General features: G+C 48.2%; 1 pseudogene; it reads left to right on the plus strand.

The window, feature by feature from the left end:
* Positions 1-12,973: 12,973 nt before the first annotated feature.
* Positions 12,974-19,619, plus strand: LOC123161239 (DNA-directed RNA polymerase V subunit 1-like; annotated as a pseudogene).
* Positions 19,620-20,849: the final 1,230 nt, after the last annotated feature.

Consider the following 20,849-nt stretch of genomic DNA (forward strand, 5'->3'; position numbering starts at 1 on the left):
TATGGTCACAGCTGAGAAGTGTAAAACAGCGTGAGTTAGTGGCAGAGAGAATGCCACCCGCAGAACCGATAGCGTCTAGATGGTTGTTTGAGTCTAGGAAGCGTGGTAGGATCGAGCATATTTTAATGGTGTCTGGTTTGAGAAGTTTAGTTTCTTGAAAAAGAGCGATCGATGGGCGTAGTTGATTAATCTCAGAGAACACATTAGCACATTTATCATTGTCACCAAGACCTCGAACGTTCCAAGACACGATAGAGTAGGATTCATTTTTCATAATGGAAACTTTAGCAAGCACCATACATAGGATAAGAAACCCAGCAAGCGAGCATCCAGGTACAGGAAATAGCGGGACAAGTTGACAGAAGCACGCGTGAGCACTAAAACAACTAACTTTAACCTAACAGAGCAACTATGGTAGGGTGCGACGCACCGGATACATGCCCAACAAGGGCGGCCAGCAGAGTGGCAGTGGCATACGGGAGATGTAATCATGGCGAGCCCAAAACACCGGAGCCCGAAGCGATATCAGCCGCCACCTCTGGCGGAGCACCGCAGGCAGTAGCAATGGCCGCGAGATCCTCTGGCGAGGCAGGACCGCGGGCCGAGTCATCGATGAATCCATCCATATCGCAGAGACGAGCGTGGACAAGGGCGTCCGAGAGATCCTTGGAAGCAGCTGAGAGGTCGAGCTTTTTCGCCTTGGAGCGCATGGCCTTGGCAGTCATGGAGGAGTAGTTTGGGGGCTCGATTTCGGCCAATCGAGCGCTGCGTCTGGCCTTAACACCAGAGTCATCGGCCATCTTGGCGCGCCTGCTGATGCGCCTGGCCAGACACTCATGCGTGGGTTCAGGAGGCAGATCGGGAGCCGGATCGGCTACGACGACAGGCAGAGGTGGCTCATGGAGCACCGGAGGAGAGTGGGGAGGGGACAGTGGTGGTGGTATGGGAGCTGGAGAGGGGGAGCTGGTAATGCGAGCATAGGACGGAGAGTAGTCGATCGGACAAGCTTGCGAGCGGGAGTGGGAGTGCATGTGGGAGGAGACCATGGGGCATGCACCAGCATGGCGACAGGCATGCCATCGGCCATGACAGCAAGGATAGGGATGCCGTCCAGAGGGATCGTAGTTGCAGGTGTTGGTGGAGGGCCCGAGGGAGATTCGGGCGTGCATGCGAAAGGAGACATGGCTGCAGCAATGGATCGGATCTGGCGCGTGGTGGCGGGGGACAGGCGTGGGTTGGATATCTGGGAGGAAAGGGAAGAGTTGTCCTCGTCATCAGAGGAGAAAGGGGAGGCGCCCGAGCCATGGCGGAAGAGAGCACTGCTCTCAAGCTTGACGACAACTACATCGTTGTCAGGAAGGCGCACCGTGAGACAAGGAGGAAGGACGAAGTCGCGGGCCACCATGAAAAGAGCACGGACACTGGAGTGGTCACCCTGGAAGCAGTGCTGATCTGCTGACACGAAGTCTCCCAGGTGTGAGAAGAAGTAATCTGCCCCCTCAGGGTGCCAGAGCTCATCGGGATAGTCAAAGGCCTCGATCTCGGTCATGTGAATGAAGATAGCCAGGGATCTGTTGTCTGCGTGCTCTGGACGCTCAAAGAGAGGGTGTTGCCCTCGTGGTGGATAGGGCCATGGCCCGTGACGGCGAAACGCTCTTCAGCGTTTGCAAAGGAGAGACGCGCAGCGCCACGGCCAGAGGAGGTGAGCCTGAACGTAGGGTTGTTGCGGTGGAGAGCGATAGCCTGGCGGATGAAGCGAAAGGGGTTGAGCATGGGGGTGGTGAGGTGCACGTAGGATAGGTTATCGACCTGGCGAACGAGGCAGCTTCGCGGGACAAGTAGTGGGATGTGAGGCGCCGGAGGAGAACGGCTAGCAGCAGACGGAGCTGTGGTAGCTGGGGAGGGGGGAGATGGCGGGGCGAAGGACGACACCGGAGGAGAGGCGTTGGAGGCTCGAGGACCGAAGATGAGAGGGAGGCGGAAAGGAGGGAGGTCGTTGGTGAGGACGCAGTGGGAGCCGAACCAGATGGGAGCGCCGTCCGAGTGCCTAGATCCGGCCGACGAGCCGGAGGCGGTGTGGGTGCCTGTCGTGTGCGCCATTGAGCTGCATGGCGGACGTACAAACGCAGGGTTAATACGCGGAGAGGGGGGCATAGGGGGAAGAAAGGAAGGAAGCGGACGGCTTTGCACCTGAAAGTCCGGTGACCGGAGCACCAGCAGCGAGAGCAGCGGACGGGATCACGACAGTCGGAGATGGTGTGGTCACTGGCAAGACACCGGAAGCATCTGGGTTTTTGCTTTCGGCTATATCTGTGGTGGATGTGTTTGGGGCTGGCCGTCCGGGGAGGGGCTGATTTATAGGCCAGAGAGGCCAGAGGATGGGAGGGGGCGATTGCAGCGGCCGGAGCTGGGGAGCTGAGCAAAACCTCCCGGTAGGAGCGCGGGGTCTGCAGCGGCGTGGAGACCGAAGAGCACGCAGGGGTGGCAGGGGTGGCAGGAGCGTGGCACTGGTCCATGGCGGTCTCGGGACGAAGCTGAGGGGACGGGGCGGTGTGTAGGCTGACGGAGGTAGGGGAGGCAGGTGATGGAGTAGACGTGATAATGGGCGCATGCGTGTGCATGCAAGCGTTGGTTGGTGCGAGCGGTGAGGGCGAGCGGGTGAGGGAGGATGGGTCCCGCAAATCAGCGACAGTAGGGTATGCTTTTGGGTCAGCGCAGGCGGTGGCAAGATCGAGCAGCCCCGGGAGCCGACCGGGGGGCGGCTGCGGCGACGGCAGCGGGTCCAGGCAGTCAGTGGTGGATAGAGGGCGTGGGGGCGGATGGTCTAGCGTTTTAGGGTTTAAAGAACTGGGTAGGCTGGGAGGGGAGGGGGAGGGGACGGCGCAGACCGCACCCAGTTTTTGTTTTCTTTCCTTGGAAAGGTTTCGGGGAGACGTGACGGGAGAGGCCAAGCTGGCCGAGAGGTCCACGTGTCCCAGGCCATCGAGTGGATTTTGGTCAACCGGGGACGATGCGGGAGAATCCTCGCCTAGAACAGTGAGATGAATCCCCGGGTTCAGAGGGGATAGATTTTGTGTGTTTATTCTACTTGACGGGTGCAGTCCAAGCAAGGACGTGGAGTGGGTAGGCCGGACGGTGTGGGACGGGTCAATTGAGTCCGGTTTGAATACAGTTGGCAATGGTACTGATCGCACTGTTTGTGATGCATGGTCAAAAGAGTCAAAGAGCAGAAATTTGAAATTTGAAAACTCTAGTGGCGCGCAACGGAGAACCTCTCCTCTGACCAAGACCGAGAACACATGCACTAAGAACAGGTTCGGAGCAAGCGTGGTTGCGTGGAAGACACATTTAAAGGAGAACTGGTGGTCTAAGGCATATTAATCAGTGTTTCATTAGCGCAAACCGAGCCAGAGTGGAAGACAACCCATATAGGGGTGGTTGGTTTATGTGTGAGGCATGTAGTGGGCGTGGTGACAAGGCAGTGGTACTTAGAAAAAAATCAGCTTATTAAACGAGATCCCAGGACGGAACGGTCGTACCTTTGCATGTGAACGCGAGAGGCTGAGTGTTGGGGAGGTCACAGGAGCCCCAAGTGGCGGACGACCGTTGGCGGTTGCGGGCCCCACATGCATGGACGCCATGCACGGAGGAGAGGCTGGTGGCGGAGCGCCTGCAGGTTGAGGTGGCACGCCCACAAGCAGGAGCGGCGAGGCCACCGGAGATGGAGGCGGGGCCGGCATCGCAAGCGGCACGACCGTGACTGTGGCGAACATGCGAGGAGCAGCGATCGGCGAGCAGGCGGCCATGAGTGACGCAACGTGGTAAGACGATACCGACGCTGTGAACGCCGCGTGGGATAGGCGCGTGATGGAAATGCTTCGCGGAGATCCACCAAAACGGAATGAGAGCAACACGGCGACAAGCGGTTCGCCAACCATGAAGTTAGCTTTGTGGACGAAGAAAATTATCCTAGTGGCCGAGGAGGAGTCTTGTGGCGAAGAGAAGACTTTGGTGGAGAACAGATCGAAGATGTTGCGTGAAAAATCGATGCCGGCCGAGGGGACGAACCCGAGTTGAGAGCGCAGGAAGGCATCCGCATGGCCAAAGCGGTCGCCGATGTCCAAGGTTGTTTGGATGTTGGTGGGTGGGTCATGAGTTTGTTGGGGCGGAGGAAAAGGCAGAAACTGGATCGAGTGGGTGGTGGCAGCGAGCACGGGCTCGGCGAGGAGAGCACGAACGATGCGCACGTCGGAGACAGAGATTCGGAAGAGGTCATCTTGGAGGCGAGTCACCTGGAAGGCAGGAGCGTTGCCACCAGACAAGCTTGCATGAGGACGGCAACGAGCTCCTCGTTGAGGTCGAGTGAGGAGTGGCGAACTTGCACGGAGAGGAAGCATGGTGGCTCGTGGTGGCGCGGGTTGATGTGCTTGTTGGGGAACGTAGTAATTTCAAAAATTTCCTACACACACGCAAGATCATGGTGATGCATAACAACAAGAGGGGAGAGTGTTGTCCACGTACCCTCGTAGACCGAAAGCGAAAGCGTTAATACAACGCGGTTGATGTAGTCGTACGTCTTCACGATCCGACCGATCAAGTACCGAACGCACGGCACCTCCGAGTTCAGCACACGTTCAGCTCGATGACGTCCCTCGAACTCCGATCCAGCCGAGTGTTGAGGGAGTGTTTCATCAGCACGACAGCGTGGTGACGATGATGATGTTCTACCGACGCAGGGCTTCGCCTAAGCACCGCTACGATATTATCGAGGTGTAATATGGTGGAGGGGGGCACCGCACACGGCTAAGAGATCAATGATCAATTGTTGTGTCTATGGGGTGCCCCCTGCCCCCGTATATAAAGGAGCAAGGGGGAGGCGGCCGACCAAGGAGGAGGGCGCGCCAAGGGGGGAGTCCTACTCCCACCGGGAGTAGGACTCCTCCTTTCCTTGTTGGAGTAGGAGAGAAGGAAAGAGGGGGAGAGGGAGAAGGAAAAGGGGGCTGCACCCCTTGTCCAATTCGGACCAGAGGGGGGTGCGCGCCTCCTTCCTTTTGGCCTCTCTCCTCTATTCCCGTATGGCCCAATAAGGCCCAATACTTCTCCCCGGCGAATTCCCGTAACTCTCCGGTACTCCGATAAATACCCGAATCACTCGGAACCTTTCCGAAGTCCGAATATAGTCGTCCAATATATCGATCTTTACGTCTCAGCCATTTCGAGACTCCTCGTCATGTCCCCGATCTCATCTGGGACTCCGAACTACCTTCGGTACATCAAAACACATAAACTCATAATATAACCGTCATCGAACTTTAAGCGTGCGGACCCTACGGGTTCGAGAACTATGTAGACATGACCGAGACACGTCTCCGGTCAATAACCAATAGCGGAACCTGGATGCTCATATTGGCTCCCACATATTCTACGAAGATCTTTATCGGTCAGACCGCATAACAACATACGTTGTTCCCTTTGTCATCGGTATGTTACTTGCCCGAGATTCGATCGTCGGTATCTCAATACCTAGTTCAATCTCGTTACCGGCAAGTCTCTTTACTCGTTCCGTAACACATCATCCCGCAACTAGCTCATTAGTTGCAATGCTTGCAAGGCTTATAGTGATGTGCATTACCGAGTAGGCCCAGAGATACCTCTCCGACAATCGGAGTGACAAATCCTAATCTCGAAATACGCCAACCCAACAAGTACCTTCGGAGACACCTGTAGAGCACCTTTATAATCACCCAGTTACGTTGTGACGTTTGGTAGCACATAAAGTGTTCCTCCGGTAAACGGGAGTTGCATAATCTCATAGTCATAGGAACATGTATAAGTCATGAAGAAAGCACTAGCAACATACTAAACGATCGAGTGCTAAGCTAACGGAATGGGTCAAGTCAATCACATCATTCTCCTAATGATGTGATCCCGTTAATCAAATGACAACTCATGTCTATGGCTAGGAAACATAACCATCTTTGATCAACGAGCTAGTCAAGTAGAGGCATACTAGTGACACTCTGTTTGTCTATGTATTCACACATGTATCAAGTTTCCGGTTAATACAATTCTAGCATGAATAATAAACATTTATCATGATATAAGGAAATAAATAATAACTTTATTATTGCCTCTATGGCATATTTCCTTCAGTCTCCCACTTGCACTAGAGTCAATAATCTAGTTCACATCGCCATGTGATTTAACATCAATAGTTCACATCACCATGTGATTAACACCCATAGTTCACATTGTCATGTGATCAACACCCAAAGGGTTTACTAGAGTCAGTAATCTAGTTCACATCGCTATGTGATTAACACCCAAAGAGTACTAAGGTGTGATCATGTTTTGCTTGTGAGATAATTTTAGTCAACGGGTCTGTCACATTCAGATCCGTAAGTATTTTGCAAATTTCTATGTCTACAATGCTCTGCACGGAGCTACTCTAGCTAATTGCTCCCACTTTCAATATGTATCTAGACCGAGACTTAGAGTCATCTAGATTAGTGTCAAAACTTGCATCGACGTAACCCTTTACGATGAACCTTTTGTCACTTTCATAATCGAGAAACATATCCTTATTCCACTAAGGATAATTTTGACCGCTGTCCAGTGATCTACTCCTAGATCACTATTGTACTCCCTTGCCAAAATCAGTGTAGGGTATACAATAGATCTGGTACACAGCATGGCATACTTTATAGAACCTATGGCCGAGGCATAGGGAATGACTTTCATTCTTTTTCTATCTTCTGCCGTGGTCGGGCTTTGAGTCTTACTCAATTTCACACCTTGTAACACGGGCAAAAAACTCTTTCTTTGACTGTTCCATTTTGAACCACTTCAAAATCTTGTTAAGGTATGTACTCATTGAAAAAACTTATCAAGCGTCTTGATCTATCTCTATAGATCTTGATGCTCAATATGTAAGCAGCTTCACCGAGGTCTTTCTTTGAAAAAATCCTTTCAAACACTCCTTTATGCTTTGCAGAATAATTCTACATTATTTCCGATCAACAATATGTCATTCACATATACTTATCAGAAATGTTATAGTGCTCCCACTCACTTTGTTGTAAATACAGGCTTCACCGCAAGTCTGTATAAAACTATATCCTTTGATCAACTTATCAAAGCGTATATTCCAACTCCGAGATGCTTGAACCAGTCCATAGATGGATCGCTGGAGCTTGCATATTTTGTTAGCACCTTTAGGACTGACAAAACCTTCTAGTTGCATCATATACAACTCTTCTTTAATAAATCCATTAAGATGCAGTTTTGTTTATCCATTTGCCAGATTTCATAAAATGCGGCAATTGCTAACATGATTCGGACAGACTTAAGCATAGATACGAGTGAGAAACTCTCATCGTAGTCAACACCTTAAACTTGTCGAAAACTTTTTGCGACAATTCTAGCTTTGTAGATAGTTACACTACTATCAGCGTCCGTCTTCCTCTTGAAGATCCATTTAATCTCAATGGCTCGCCGATCATTGGGCAAGTCAATCAAAGTCCATACTTTGTTCTCATACATGGATCTCATCTCAGATTTCATGGCCTCAAGCCATTTTGCGGAATCTGGGCTCACCATCACTTCTTCATAGTTCGTAGGTTCGTCATGGTCTAGTAACATAACCTCCAGAACAGGATTACCGTACCACTCTGGTGCGGATCTTACTCTGGTTGACCTACGAGGTTCAGTAATACCTTGATCTGAAGTTCCATGATCATCATCATTAACTTCCTCACTAATTGGTATAGGCGTCACAGAAACTGGTTTCTGTGATGAACTACTTTCCAATAAGGGAGCAGGTACAATTACCTCATCAAGTTCTACTTTCCTCCCACTCACTTCTTTCGAGAGAAACTCCTTCTCTAGAAAGGATCCATTCTTAGCAACGAATGTCTTGCCTTCGGATCTGTGATAGAAGGTGTACCCAACTGTCTCCTTTGGGTATCCTATGAAGACACATTTCTCCGATTTGGGTTTGAGCTTATCAGGATGAAACTTTTTCACATAAGCATCACAACCCCAAACTTTAAGAAACGACAACTTTGGTTTCTTGCCAAACCACAGTTCATAAGATGTCGTCTCAACGGATTTAGATGGTACCCTATTTAACGTGAATGCAGCTGTCTCTAATGCATAACTCCAAAACTATAGTGGTAAATCGGTAAGAAACATCATAGATTGCACTATATCCAATAAAGTACGGTTATGACGTTCGGACACACCATTAAGCTGTGGTGTTCCAGGTGGCACGGATTTGTGAAACTATTCCACATTGTTTTAATTGAAGATCAAATTTGTAACTCAAATATTTGTCTCTGCGATCAGATCAGAGAAACCTTATTTTCTTGTCACGATGATTTTCCACTTCACTCTGAAATTCTTTGAACTTTTCAAATGTTTCAGACTTATGTTTCACCAAGTAGATATACCCATATCTGCTCAAATCATCTGTGAAGGTCAGAAAATAATGATACCCGCCGCGAGCCTCAACACTCATCGGATTGCATACATCAGTATGTATTATTTCCGAATAAGTCAGTTGCTCACTCCATTGTTCCGGAGAACGGAGTCTTAGTCATCTTGCCCATAAGGCATGGTTCGCAAGCATCAAGTGATTCATAATCAAGTGATTCCAAAAGCTCATCAGCATGGAGTTTCTTCATGCGCTTTACACCAATATGACCTAAACGGCAGTGCCACAAATAAGTTGCACTATCATTATTAACTTTGCATCTTTTGACTTCAATATTATGAATATGTGTATCACTACGATCGAGATCCAACGAACCATTTTCATTGGGTGTGTAACCATATAAGGTTTTATTCATGTAAACAGAACAACAATTATTCTCTAACTTAAATGAATAACCGTATTGAAATAAACATGATCAAATCATATTCATGCTCAACGCAAACACCAAATAACACTTATTTAGGTTCAACACTAATCCCGAAAGTATAGGGAGTGTGCGATGATGATCATATCAATCTTGGAACCACTTCCAGTACACATCGTCACTTCATCCTTAACTAGTTTCTGTTCATTATGCAACTCCCGTTTCGAGTTACTACTCTTTAGCAACTGAACCAGTATCAAATACCGAGGGGTTGCTACGAACACTAGTAAAATACACATCAATAATCTGTATATCAAATATACCTTTGTTCACTTTGCCATCCTTCTTATCCACCAAATACTTGGGGCAGTTCTGCTTCCAGTGACCAGTCCCTTTGCAGTAGAAGCACTTAGTCTCAGGCTTAGGTCCAGACTTGGGCTTCTTCACTTGAGCAGCAACTTGCTTGCCGTTCTTCTTGAAGTTCCCCTTCTATCCCTTTGCCCTTTTCTTGAAACTAGTGGTCTTGTTAACCATCAACACTTGATGCTCTTTCTTGATTTCTACCTTCGTCGATTTCAGCATCGCGAAGAGCTCGGGAATTACTTTCGTCATCCCTTGCATACTATAGTTCATCACGAAGTTCTACTAACTTGGTGATGGTGACTAGAGAATTCTGTCAATCACTATTTTATCTGGAAGATTAACTCCCACTTGATTCAAGCGATTGTAGTACCCAGACAATCTGAGCACATGCTCACTGCTTGAGCTATTCTCCTCCATTTTTTAGCTATAGAACTTGTTGGAGACTTCATATCTCTCAACTCGGGTATTTGCTTGAAATATTAACTTCAACTCCTGGAACATCTCATATGGTCCATGACGTTCAAAACGTCTTTGAAGTTCCGATTCTAAGCCGTTAAGCATGGTGCACTAAACTATCAAGTAGTCATCATATTGAGCTAGCCAAACGTTCATAACGTCTGCATCTGCTCCTGCAATAGGTCTGTCACCTAGCGGTGCATCAAGGACATAATTCTTCTGTGCAGCAATGAGGATAATCCTCAGATCACGGATCTAATCCGCATCATTGCTACTAACATCTTTCAACATAATTTTTCTCTAGGAATATATCAAAATAAACATAGGGAAGCAACAACGCGAGCTATTGATCTACAACATAATTTGCAAAATACTATCAGGACTAAGTTCATGATAAATTTAAGTTCAATTAATCATATTACTTAAGAACTCCCACTTAGATAGACATCCCTCTAATCATCTAAGTGATCACGTGATCCAAATCAACTAAACCATAACCGATCATCACGTGAAATGGAGTAGTTTTCAATGGTGAACATCACTATGTTGATCATATCTGCATATGCTAGGCTCGTCAAGTTTAACCTGAGTATTATGAGTGTGCAAAACTGGCTTGCACCCGTTGTAGATGGACGTAGAGCTTATCACACCCGATCATCACGTGGTGTCTGGGCACGACGAACTTTGGCAACGGTGCATACTCAGGGAGAACACTTTTATCTTGAAATTTAGTGAGAGATCATCTTATAATGCTACCGTCAATCAAAGCAAGATAAGATGCATAAAAGATAAACATCACATGCAATAAATATAAGTGATATGATATGGCCATCATCATCTTGTGCTTGTGATCTCCATCTCCGAAACACCGTCATGATCCCCATCGTCACCGGCACGACACCTTGATCTCCATCGTAGCATCGTTGTCGTCTCGCCAACTATTGCTTCTACGACTATTGCTACCGCTTAGTGATAAAGTAAAGCAATTACATGGTGATTGCATTGCATACAATAAAGCGACAACCATATGGCTCCTGCCAGTTGCCGATAACTCGGTTACGAAACATGATCATCTCATACAATAAAATTTAGCATCATGTCTTGACCATATCACATCACAACATGCCCTGCAAAAACAAGTTAGACGTCCTCTACTTTGTTGTTGCAAGTTTTACGTGGCTGCTACTGGGCTTAGCAAGAACCGTTCTTACCTACGCATCAAAACCACAACGATAGTTTGTCAAGTTGGTGCTGTTTTAACCTTCGCAAGGACCGGGCTTAGCCACACTCGGTTCAACTAAAGTTGGAGAAACTGACACCCGCCAGCCACCTCTGTGCAAAGCACGTCGGAAGAACCAGTCTCGCGTAAGCGTACGCGTAATGTCGGTCCGGGCCGCTTCAGCCAACAATACCGCCGAACCAAAGTATGACATGCTGGTAAGCAGTATGACTTATATCGTCCACAACTCACTTGTGTTCTACTCGTGCATATAACATAAACGCATAAAACCAGGCTCGGATACCACTGTTGGGGAACGTAGTAATTTCAAAAATTTCCTACACACACGCAAGATCATGGTGATGCATAGCAACGAGAGGGGAGAGTGTTGTCCACGTACCCTCGTAGACCGAAAGCGAAAGCGTTAATACAACGCGGTTGATGTAGTCGTACGTCTTCACGATCCGACCGATCAAGTACCGAACGCACGGCACCTCCGAGTCAGCACACATTCAGCTCGATGACGTCCCTCGAACTCCGATCCAGCCGAGTGTTGAGGGAGAGTTTCATCAGCACGACAGCGTGGTGACGATGATGATGTTCTACCGACGCAGGGCTTTGCCTAAGCACCGCTACGATATTATCGAGGTGTAATATGGTGGAGGGGGGCACCGCACACGGCTAAGAGATCAATGATCAATTGTTGTGTCTATGGGGTGCCCCCCTGCCCCCGTATATAAATGAGCAAGGGGGAGGCGGCCGACCAAGGAGGAGGGCGCGCCAAGGGGGGAGTCCTACTCCCACCGGGAGTAGGACTCCTCCTTTCCTTGTTGGAGTAGGAGAGAAGGAAAGAGGGGGAGAGGGAGAAGGAAAAGGGGGCTGCACCCCTTGTCCAATTCGGACCAGAGGGGGGTGCGCGCCTCCTTCCTTTTGGCCTCTCTCCTCTATTCCCGTATGGCCCAATAAGGCCCAATACTTCTCCCCGGCGAATTCCCGTAACTCTCCGGTACTCCGATAAATACCCGAATCACTCGGAACCTTTCCGAAGTCCGAATATAGTCGTCCAATATATCGATCTTTACGTCTCAGCCATTTCGAGACTCCTCGTCATGTCCCCGATCTCATCCGGGACTCTGAACTACCTTCGGTACATCAAAACACATAAACTCATAATATAACCGTCATCGAACTTTAAGCGTGCGGACCCTACGGGTTCGAGAACTATGTAGACATGACCGAGACACGTCTCCGGTCAATAACCAATAGCGGAACCTGGATGCTCATATTGGCTCCCACATATTCTACGAAGATCTTTATCGGTCAGACCGCATAACAACATACGTTGTTCCCTTTGTCATCGGTATGTTACTTGCCCGAGATTCGATCGTCGGTATCTCAATACCTAGTTCAATCTCGTTACCGGCAAGTCTCTTTACTCGTTCCGTAATACATCATTCCGCAACTAGCTCATTAGTTGCAATGCTTGCAAGGCTTATAGTGATGTGCATTACCGAGTGGGCCCAGAGATACCTCTCCGACAATCGGAGTGACAAATCCTAATCTCGAAATACGTCGACCCAACAAGTACCTTCGGAGACACCTGTAGAGCACCTTTATAATCACCCAGTTACGTTGTGACGTTTGGTAGCACACAAAGTGTTCCTCCGGTAAACGGGAGTTGCATAATCTCATAGTCATAGGAACATGTATAAGTCATGAAGAAAGCACTAGCAACATACTAAACGATCGAGTGCTAAGCTAACGGAATGGGTCAAGTCAATCACATCATTCTCCTAATGATGTGATCCCGTTAATCAAATGACAACTCATGTCTATGGCTAGGAAACATAACCATCTTTGATCAACGAGCTAGTCAAGTAGAGGCATACTAGTGACACTCTGTGTGTCTATGTATTCACACATGTATCAAGTTTCCGGTTAATACAATTCTAGCATGAATAATAAACATTTATCATGATATAAGGAAATAAATAATAACTTTATTATTGCCTCTAGGGCATATTTCCTTCTGTGCTTGGAGAGGCAGCGCCAGACCTGCGCTTGGAAGTCGTCACCCATGGCGTCCCCAACTCCAAGAGCCATGCGCAAGGCTCGGGAGGTGGGGGAGTCGTGCCATGGAATGGGGTCGTGGAAGGAGGCGGGGCAAATGGTGCGGACGATGGTGCTGGAGAGTGGAGGGCGGCCGCGGTGGCCGGAGGTGTGGGCTGGGTGGAGCTGGGAGCGGCCGAGGGGCCGCAGGGGAGGAAAGGTGGAGGAGACATCCAAATAACTGTATGTTCATAACGTGTCTTCATGTATCTTTTGAAGGGCCCTCCTCAAGATGTCACCTTCACAAGTCAGCCTGCAACAAAACAATGGCAGCAGAAGATGAAGTCGCTCTGTATCAGCAAGCGCTCAAGCTTCTCATGCCATGGTGTGCGGGTGACCCATACATTCCCATGAATGTGGTAGGAGTGCCTGACGAAGTAGCAAGACGGATGTCGGTACAAGTTTTTTTTCTCGAATACGCAAAGCTTGCGTATCATTGCATTGATAAAAGAAAATAGAATGAGTACAGATAGAAGTACAACACATGACACGAACGCAGGCAGACATGAACATGGTGCCCGGAGCAGAAAGAAAAGGGATGCTCGATCCAAAGAGAGGATACATCACAGCTAAACCTACCAAACCCGAACCAAGAGTGCCAACGCCGAACCAACTCGAGCATCAACATCTCGAGAACCAAAACAGGGGACACCGCGCGCGAGCAAGATGGCGCCTTCAAGAAGGAGGACGACGTCGAGACGCCGTCGCCATCCGATCCGAAGGAACCGGACCTAGGGTTTCCCCTGAGCTCGAAGAGGGGCGAAGCCGAGGGCCTTGACAGCGCCTCCAGGAAGGAAAACGACATCCACAGACGCAGCCACTGCCAGCATCGGCAAGCCGTGCATGGATTTCTCCCAGGCCTAAGGCTGAGCAATCCCATAGCCACAGTATCTGGAAACGAAGATGAGGACGCCAACGCCGGTCGGAGTCACCATGTCGGATGGGGGGTTGGCGGGACTGCAACTGCCGTCGGAGGGTGGCATCGCCACCGAACTCACGAACATTGGATCTGGCGAAAGCGGAGGCTTTGAGGCATACAAGGTAGGGCGGGCGCGAAGCAAGCCACAAGGGGGGAGGGGGGTGGGGCGACGGCGATCGGCAATGCCGGCAAGCAAGGACTGGAGGGACGCAGATCCTGGCTACCGTGGCCATAGTCGTCGGGACATCGGGGGACCAGGCAAGCTGGAAGGAACGCAGCTGCTGGGTCGCCGAGGCCGGAGCCGCCCGGCAGAGGACGCCGATAGCCATGGACACCGGAAGGGACACGGGTCCAAGGTCGTCGAGGCCGGAGCAACGCCAGCAAGCACCCGCCTTGAGGGCTTCAAGACCACCACTAGCACTGTATACTCATCGCCACCGTGCAAGCCGTCTCCGTGGCTCGAGGGAGAGGATGGGCCGGCGGCGGCGAGGGGCCCGCCAGCAGGAAGGCATGCCGCGGACACCCTTGCGACCGGCCGCAGATCCCGCGCCCAATCCAAGGGCAGCACCACCAGTAGGGCTGGGCCATGCACGAAGGGGGAGGGAGAACTGCTGGGATGGCGCCCTGTGGCCAAGGCTGGCACACGGTGGCCATCGCCGGACCGGCAGAGCGCAACAGCTGGGAGGGAGGGGTGCCACGCGGGGCACTGGTGGGAGGGGGATGCGTGCGCAGGGGCAGATCCATGCCGCCGCCGTCTTCCCGAGGCGCGGCTCGACCAAGCTGGCCGGCACCCACGGCGGCGGCGCAGCGGCGGTGGCGGATCTGGGGGCGGGGAAAGGGGGGAGGTTGGGGGAGGGACGGATTCGCCCCGCCGCCGCCATCCCGGGGCGCGGCGCGGCTTCGCTGGCCGGCCCTCCAGCGGCGGCGCGGCGGGGGCGGGCGGAGGGGGGTTTGCCTGACGGCGGCGGCGGCGGATGCGGTTTCCCCGTGTCGCCAGGGAGGGCGACGCGGAGGCGGGCGGGCTAAGAGTTAGAGTCATCCAGCAGTGTCTGACACATGAAGATGCTAATTCCATCACGCATTCCTTGGATGTGGGGAAAGCAAAGAAGAAACGCATCATGCTGAAGGTTGGTGAAACGGTCAACCGCAGAATTCTATACGGAGATACTGTACTCCTTTTTTTTAGTCTGTATATAAAATTTGGTCAAAATCAAACTTTATAAAGTTTGATCAACTTTGTACAGGAAAATATCAACATCTAAAGCACTAAAGCTATATGGTATGGAAATTAATTTCATGATGCATCTAACAATATTGATTTCATATTGTGAATCTCGATATTTTTTTATAAACTTAGTCAAAGTTAACAAGGTTTGACTTTGACCAAATCTTATATGCAGATTAAAAAAAAGGAGGGGGTATTTATCAACAGGCCACCGAGCACCGACAAGCACTCAGTCCAAGGAATGTATGTCCATGTACATACTAATCACACCATCAAGATCAACCCGCTCATCTGCGGACCACCAGATTTCGACGGTGACTGTGTCCACATCTTCCTCCCCAAGGTCAGTGTCAGCAAGGGCTGAAGCTACAGAGCTCTTCACGGTGGAGAAGCAGCTGGTGAGCTCTCACAGTGCTAAACTGAATTTTCAACTCAAGAATGATTGCTTACTAGCTTTAAAGAGAATGTCTGGTAGAGAGTATTCTAGAAGGGAGGCCAACCAACTTACAAATGCAATGTTCACGGGAGGGTTGATTCCCAAGAAGCAACTATCAGGTGGACCAAAGTGGACTTTTGCTCAGATTCTAGAGACATTACTGCCAGAGGAGAACAGAATGTTAGTCAGAGACTTACTGGCACAGTCACCATCTCATCAGTTTTATCATCCAAAGGAGGCCATAGAATTTCTGAATCTTCTGCAGCCCCTGCTGATGGAATCATTATTTACTGATGGCTCCAGTATAAACCGCAGAGACTTCACTGTCGAAAATTCAATACCAGAGATGATTCAGCATAAGGCACTTAATCTTGACAAGTTACGGAAACCAGTTGTGGACTTCATCGCTTCTTCTTCTGATACTCGTTTGTTGGTTGATCAAAAGAGTGATTCTGCCATGAACAAAGTAGTGGAGCAGATTGGTTTCTTGGGAACTCAGCTAGCTCTCGAAATGAAAATTGTGGACTCCATCTAAGACTTCAGTTCACATGTTTTGTCTTCTCATCTTTGAATTTACAGGAAGTGCTACTTACAAGAGCTAGCTCTCGAAATGAAAATGACCAAAGAATAATCTTGTATCTGAGTAAATGCTCTTGTGGGAATAATTTTTGCACGGAAAGAGCATCACTAGCAGTTCAAGCCTGCTTAAAGAGGACCAAAGTAGAAGACTGTGCTACTGAGTTCTCAGTCCAGTATGTAGCATTCATAAGTAACTGTACTTCTTACACATTTCAGCGTATATGGTGCTAGGCTCAGAATTATTGTCTTGTTTCAGGTATCAACACCAAAATATGGAAGCAACACATTGTCTTGTTGGCCATATTCACCTTGACAAGGTATTTTCTCCTACTTTGCTCCTCAAATATTATCGTTGTTTCAGCAATATCATCAAGATTTTATGTTGAAGAAATAATTATGTGCCCGTACAGAAGCAACTGGATGAAATGAACATAAGTATGGAAGATATTCTTCAGAAATGCCAGGAAGCTATTTGTGAACGCCGAAAGAAAAAGGGGCAAGTGTATCAAGTTCTGAAGAGAATTGTACTGAGTTCAAGGTAATTTGATCTTTTCTAGTTTTGAACCTTCAAATAGCATGGGAGACTCATATTTCAATTAGATTAAAGAATATTCCAAAAATTATATTTGGATTTACTATTCAGATTGACTAAGATTTGAGTTATTTTTCTAGTGACTAAAGTTGAATAATGTCTTTCAATGGGTATTTATGCATTAGGGACTTCCAACCATGCTATAATGAGAAAATCAAGAATGAATTTTAAATAATCTATGACTTCTTAACATAACCTGGCATTTCTCATTTGCAGTGAATGTAAGTGCTACCAGGATGCAGATGGTGAGAAACACTTCGAGATCTCCTGTTTGCAGTTTTTCCTAACTGAAAGTATCACCACACAAATATCTGAATCTTCTGCGTGAGTTGTCCAGTTGATGGTCAATACCATTTCTCCTGTACTGTTGGACACGATCGTAAAAGGTAAACCAAGAATTCACATTCGTACTAGATATCATGCATATAGAAAATCCAGATGAATATGCTGATGATAGTTACGGCTTATGCAATTCTGCTTCCTAAAAGAGACATTCTTGCATCTTCTCCCAGGTGATCCACGAGTCCAGGAGGTGAACATAATATGGGTTGAACCACAAGCCACATGTTGGGTCCAGTAACTCCGGTACAGAACAGAAGGGTGAATTAGCGCTGATAATCACAGTGGATAAAGCCTCAACGGGAGAGAGTGGTGATGCCTGGGGTGCAGCAATGGACGCCTGCATCCCTGTGATGGATCTGATCGACACTACCAGGTCTATGCCCTACAGCATCCAACAAGTTCAGCAAGTAATTGGAATTTCATCTGCCTTCGGTCGAGTCACACAGGTCCAGTAACTCCTTGCCCTTTTACCTTTCTCATGAATTCAGTAGCTTCTATTACAGCATTACTCACGTTCTGCTCTTTTTTCCCTTTATCCTTTCGACCATCCTTGCAGCAACTTTCAAAGGCAGTTGGAATGGTTACAAAATCAGTTCTCAAAGAACACATGACAACCGTTGCAAGCAGTATGACCTGCACATGTAAGTTGCATGGCTTCAACAGCTATGGTTACAGGGCCACATTCCAGTCCCTCAAGATTCAGGCACCCTTCATGAAGGCTACACTCTCTGTAAGTCCTCAGTTTGGCTTTGTTTTGAACTCCCCATTTTGATGGGCAAGTGTTGATGATGACTAAAAAAATGAGAAAAACATGCTGCAGAGGCCAATGCAATGCTTCGAGGAGGGTGCCAAGAAGGTCTACTCTGATCAACTGAATAGTGTTGTGTCTACCTACTCTTGGGGCATTCCTGCACCAATTGGGACTGGTCCAGCCTTCAAAATCCACTGGAATGATGAGAACATGGTACAACGAACATTTTACTTGCATATGTTCTCTCATCTACGCAACACATAATTATGTTCTCCCTTCTCCTATGAACCTCTTGATCTTTTACAGTCAGCGGGCACCTTGGAGGGTATGGTTTATATGAATTCCTCACAGCAGTAGAAACAACAAGAGACACTAAAGATAACATGATTGTTTCATACAATACCTGCTTGTATGATGTTGACAACCTTGGAGAAGATGAAATCAAAGAGGCTGAAGTCAATTGTTTTGGAGGAAACAACCCAATCTCTTGGACAGACAAGCCAAGCAGATCTCTTGTTGCAGGATCTTCAAGGTTGGAGAGCTGAACAAGAGCATCAGACAATGACAATTGCAAATTGGAAACATGGTAAAAACATCACCACAGGATCGAGTGGCACTAGTGAATGGAACCAGAGCTGTTCTGCCACAAAAGTTTATCAGAGAAGGCGGCCTAATAGTAATTGGAGATCAGATGGAACACCCCAAGATGGTAACCTGAATTGGAACAAAGCAAATGCCACCCACATAACTTTGCCGTTACAGGGTGATCTCGCTCTGGTGGATGGGGCAGGACTAATATTCTTGGTCGAGGTCGAGTTTGTGGTAGAGGCGCAGTGTGGAAATTAGAGGGATCACACCGAGGGGGTGGTAACAACAATAGGTGGATAGCCCAGAGAGCAAATACCACATACACACCGAACTTCCCCATGTCAGGACCATCTAACTTTGGTGGATGGAATAAGAAGACGGGCAATCTTGGCCCAGGTGTTGGCAGAGGATCAACATGGAAATCAAATAGACGACGTCGGGGAGGTAGTAACAGTAGGAACTAGAAAGGGCATAAGAACACCAATATTGGACAGGGAGGGAGTTCAAACTTTACACTAGCGGAATAGGAGATACATGCACGAGTCGATCCAATCATGAAAGAAGCACAGAGGATCATCCGTGAATCAAGGTATAGTTTCTAGCCCAATGCAGCTCGAAAAACTAGCTATAATTCTTCAGGTGCTAAGCTGCCATATAGATGATAGTATGAGTGTTGGGTTTAAGTTTCAAATTCAACAAAGTCTTAAGTAACTGCAGTGATTGAAAAATGCACCTGATCTTGTAGACCCCAAGTGGCTCCTTGTCTATGTTTGTATCCCTTACTCGTAGTCCATCTACTTTCATACTTTGCAGGGATGGAATCAGGCTTTCTGAAGACGACAAGAAGTTCATTGTTACAAATATTCTCATGTACCACCCAGAGAAAGAAAGGAAGATGGCAGGGAATGACAATTACATAGTGGTAAGCAGCTTGCCTTTCTGTCTTCCGATGCATCACAAGAACCAAGAACCAAAACGGAAATGACATGACAATTCTTTCCCTGCTTGCAGGTTGCCAAGCATCAAAGATTCGACAACAGGTGCTTGCACGTGGTGTCGTCAGGCCGGCCCGCTACAGATTTCTCCTACAAGAAGTGCCTAAAGAACATGATCAGTATTCAGTACCCACGCGATGCAAGTTCATTCGGCGCAAAGTACTTTACTTCCAATGGTGAAGCATAGCATGTTCATTTACCTCAAACTGTGTGTGCTTGCAGTAGTGCAATGCCTAACCCCCTAAAATGACCTCATACTGGCTTACACGATTTATGTGGACTCAGATGCCCACAAACTTCTATAATTTGGTGTGTGCTTGAAAATATTGTATAACTGCGATGCTATCTCTTTTGAACATTAGGGAACAAAAAACTGGTATACTTGAACTTATGTAATTTGGTATGCTTGAACTGATATAATTTGGTATGCTTGAAAACATCCTATACCTGTGAGATAGTTTCCGAGCAGCAGCAACCAAAAAGAGTGTAAATGCCTGAATGATGAATATCATGTTTGTTATTTTCTTATGGCTGGTACTGTAGTGGAGAGTTTGTACTTCAGCAATATGCTTTGAGTTTGTACTTCATGAGCGGTCCGCGCTGCGCTCGTCGTTCTGGACGGCAAGAACCTGAGAGCCCTCGCCCTGCGCGCTTGTCCATGGAGAGCTCGGCGAGGACAAGGCGTGACCGCGCTTGCTGGAAGGTGGGAAGAGGGATTGTGGACTGGATGATGGCGGCCTGCATGGCGAATTTTGGCCCCAACCCGTCCAGCATCTGTAAGGTCAGAGTGTACGGTCACTCACCGGTTCCCGGACGTCAGCGAGGGCGGCGGCGATGCCCTAAAGGCGGCGGCAGTAGTCGTTGACGCTGAGATCGCCGCGCACTGTCGCCTATGTTGCAGGGATACGTCGTGCCGTATCGGTGCAGTAAGAATACTGCACCAGGACGGGGATACGCCCGGATACACGTGGGATACATCGTATCCTTTCGTATCACATTTTTTTGATTTAAAATAAAGCGCAAACCAACATGTGGTTAGATGGTTAGAGGGACTGTGGTATCCTTAGTCCATCAGGGTTCAAGTGGGAGCAACTAGTATAGAAAATGAGCCTAGGGTGCAAAAATGAAAAAACAAACCTGAGCCATTAGATGCGGCATCATTGGTACATATTGAGGTGCAGGGTTCTCAATGTACATTTCAAGAAACCCCCCTACAACTAGTTCCATATAGAAGATAACTTTTGCAGTAGCCACCTCAAAGCTCTCATATATCAATCATACAGTTCTTCATTAATAAGACTACTTTTCAGATCTGTATAGATTCCCTCTCGTCTTAGATTTATAAAAAATCTGCACATATATACCGCGTGAAGCTTCCGTGTATCTAATTTTGTCAGTAACTTGTGTTATCACGAAT

The sequence above is a fragment of the Triticum aestivum genome, chromosome 1D, assembly GCF_018294505.1.
Source record: "Triticum aestivum cultivar Chinese Spring chromosome 1D, IWGSC CS RefSeq v2.1, whole genome shotgun sequence".
Classification (NCBI taxonomy): domain Eukaryota; kingdom Viridiplantae; phylum Streptophyta; class Magnoliopsida; order Poales; family Poaceae; genus Triticum; species Triticum aestivum.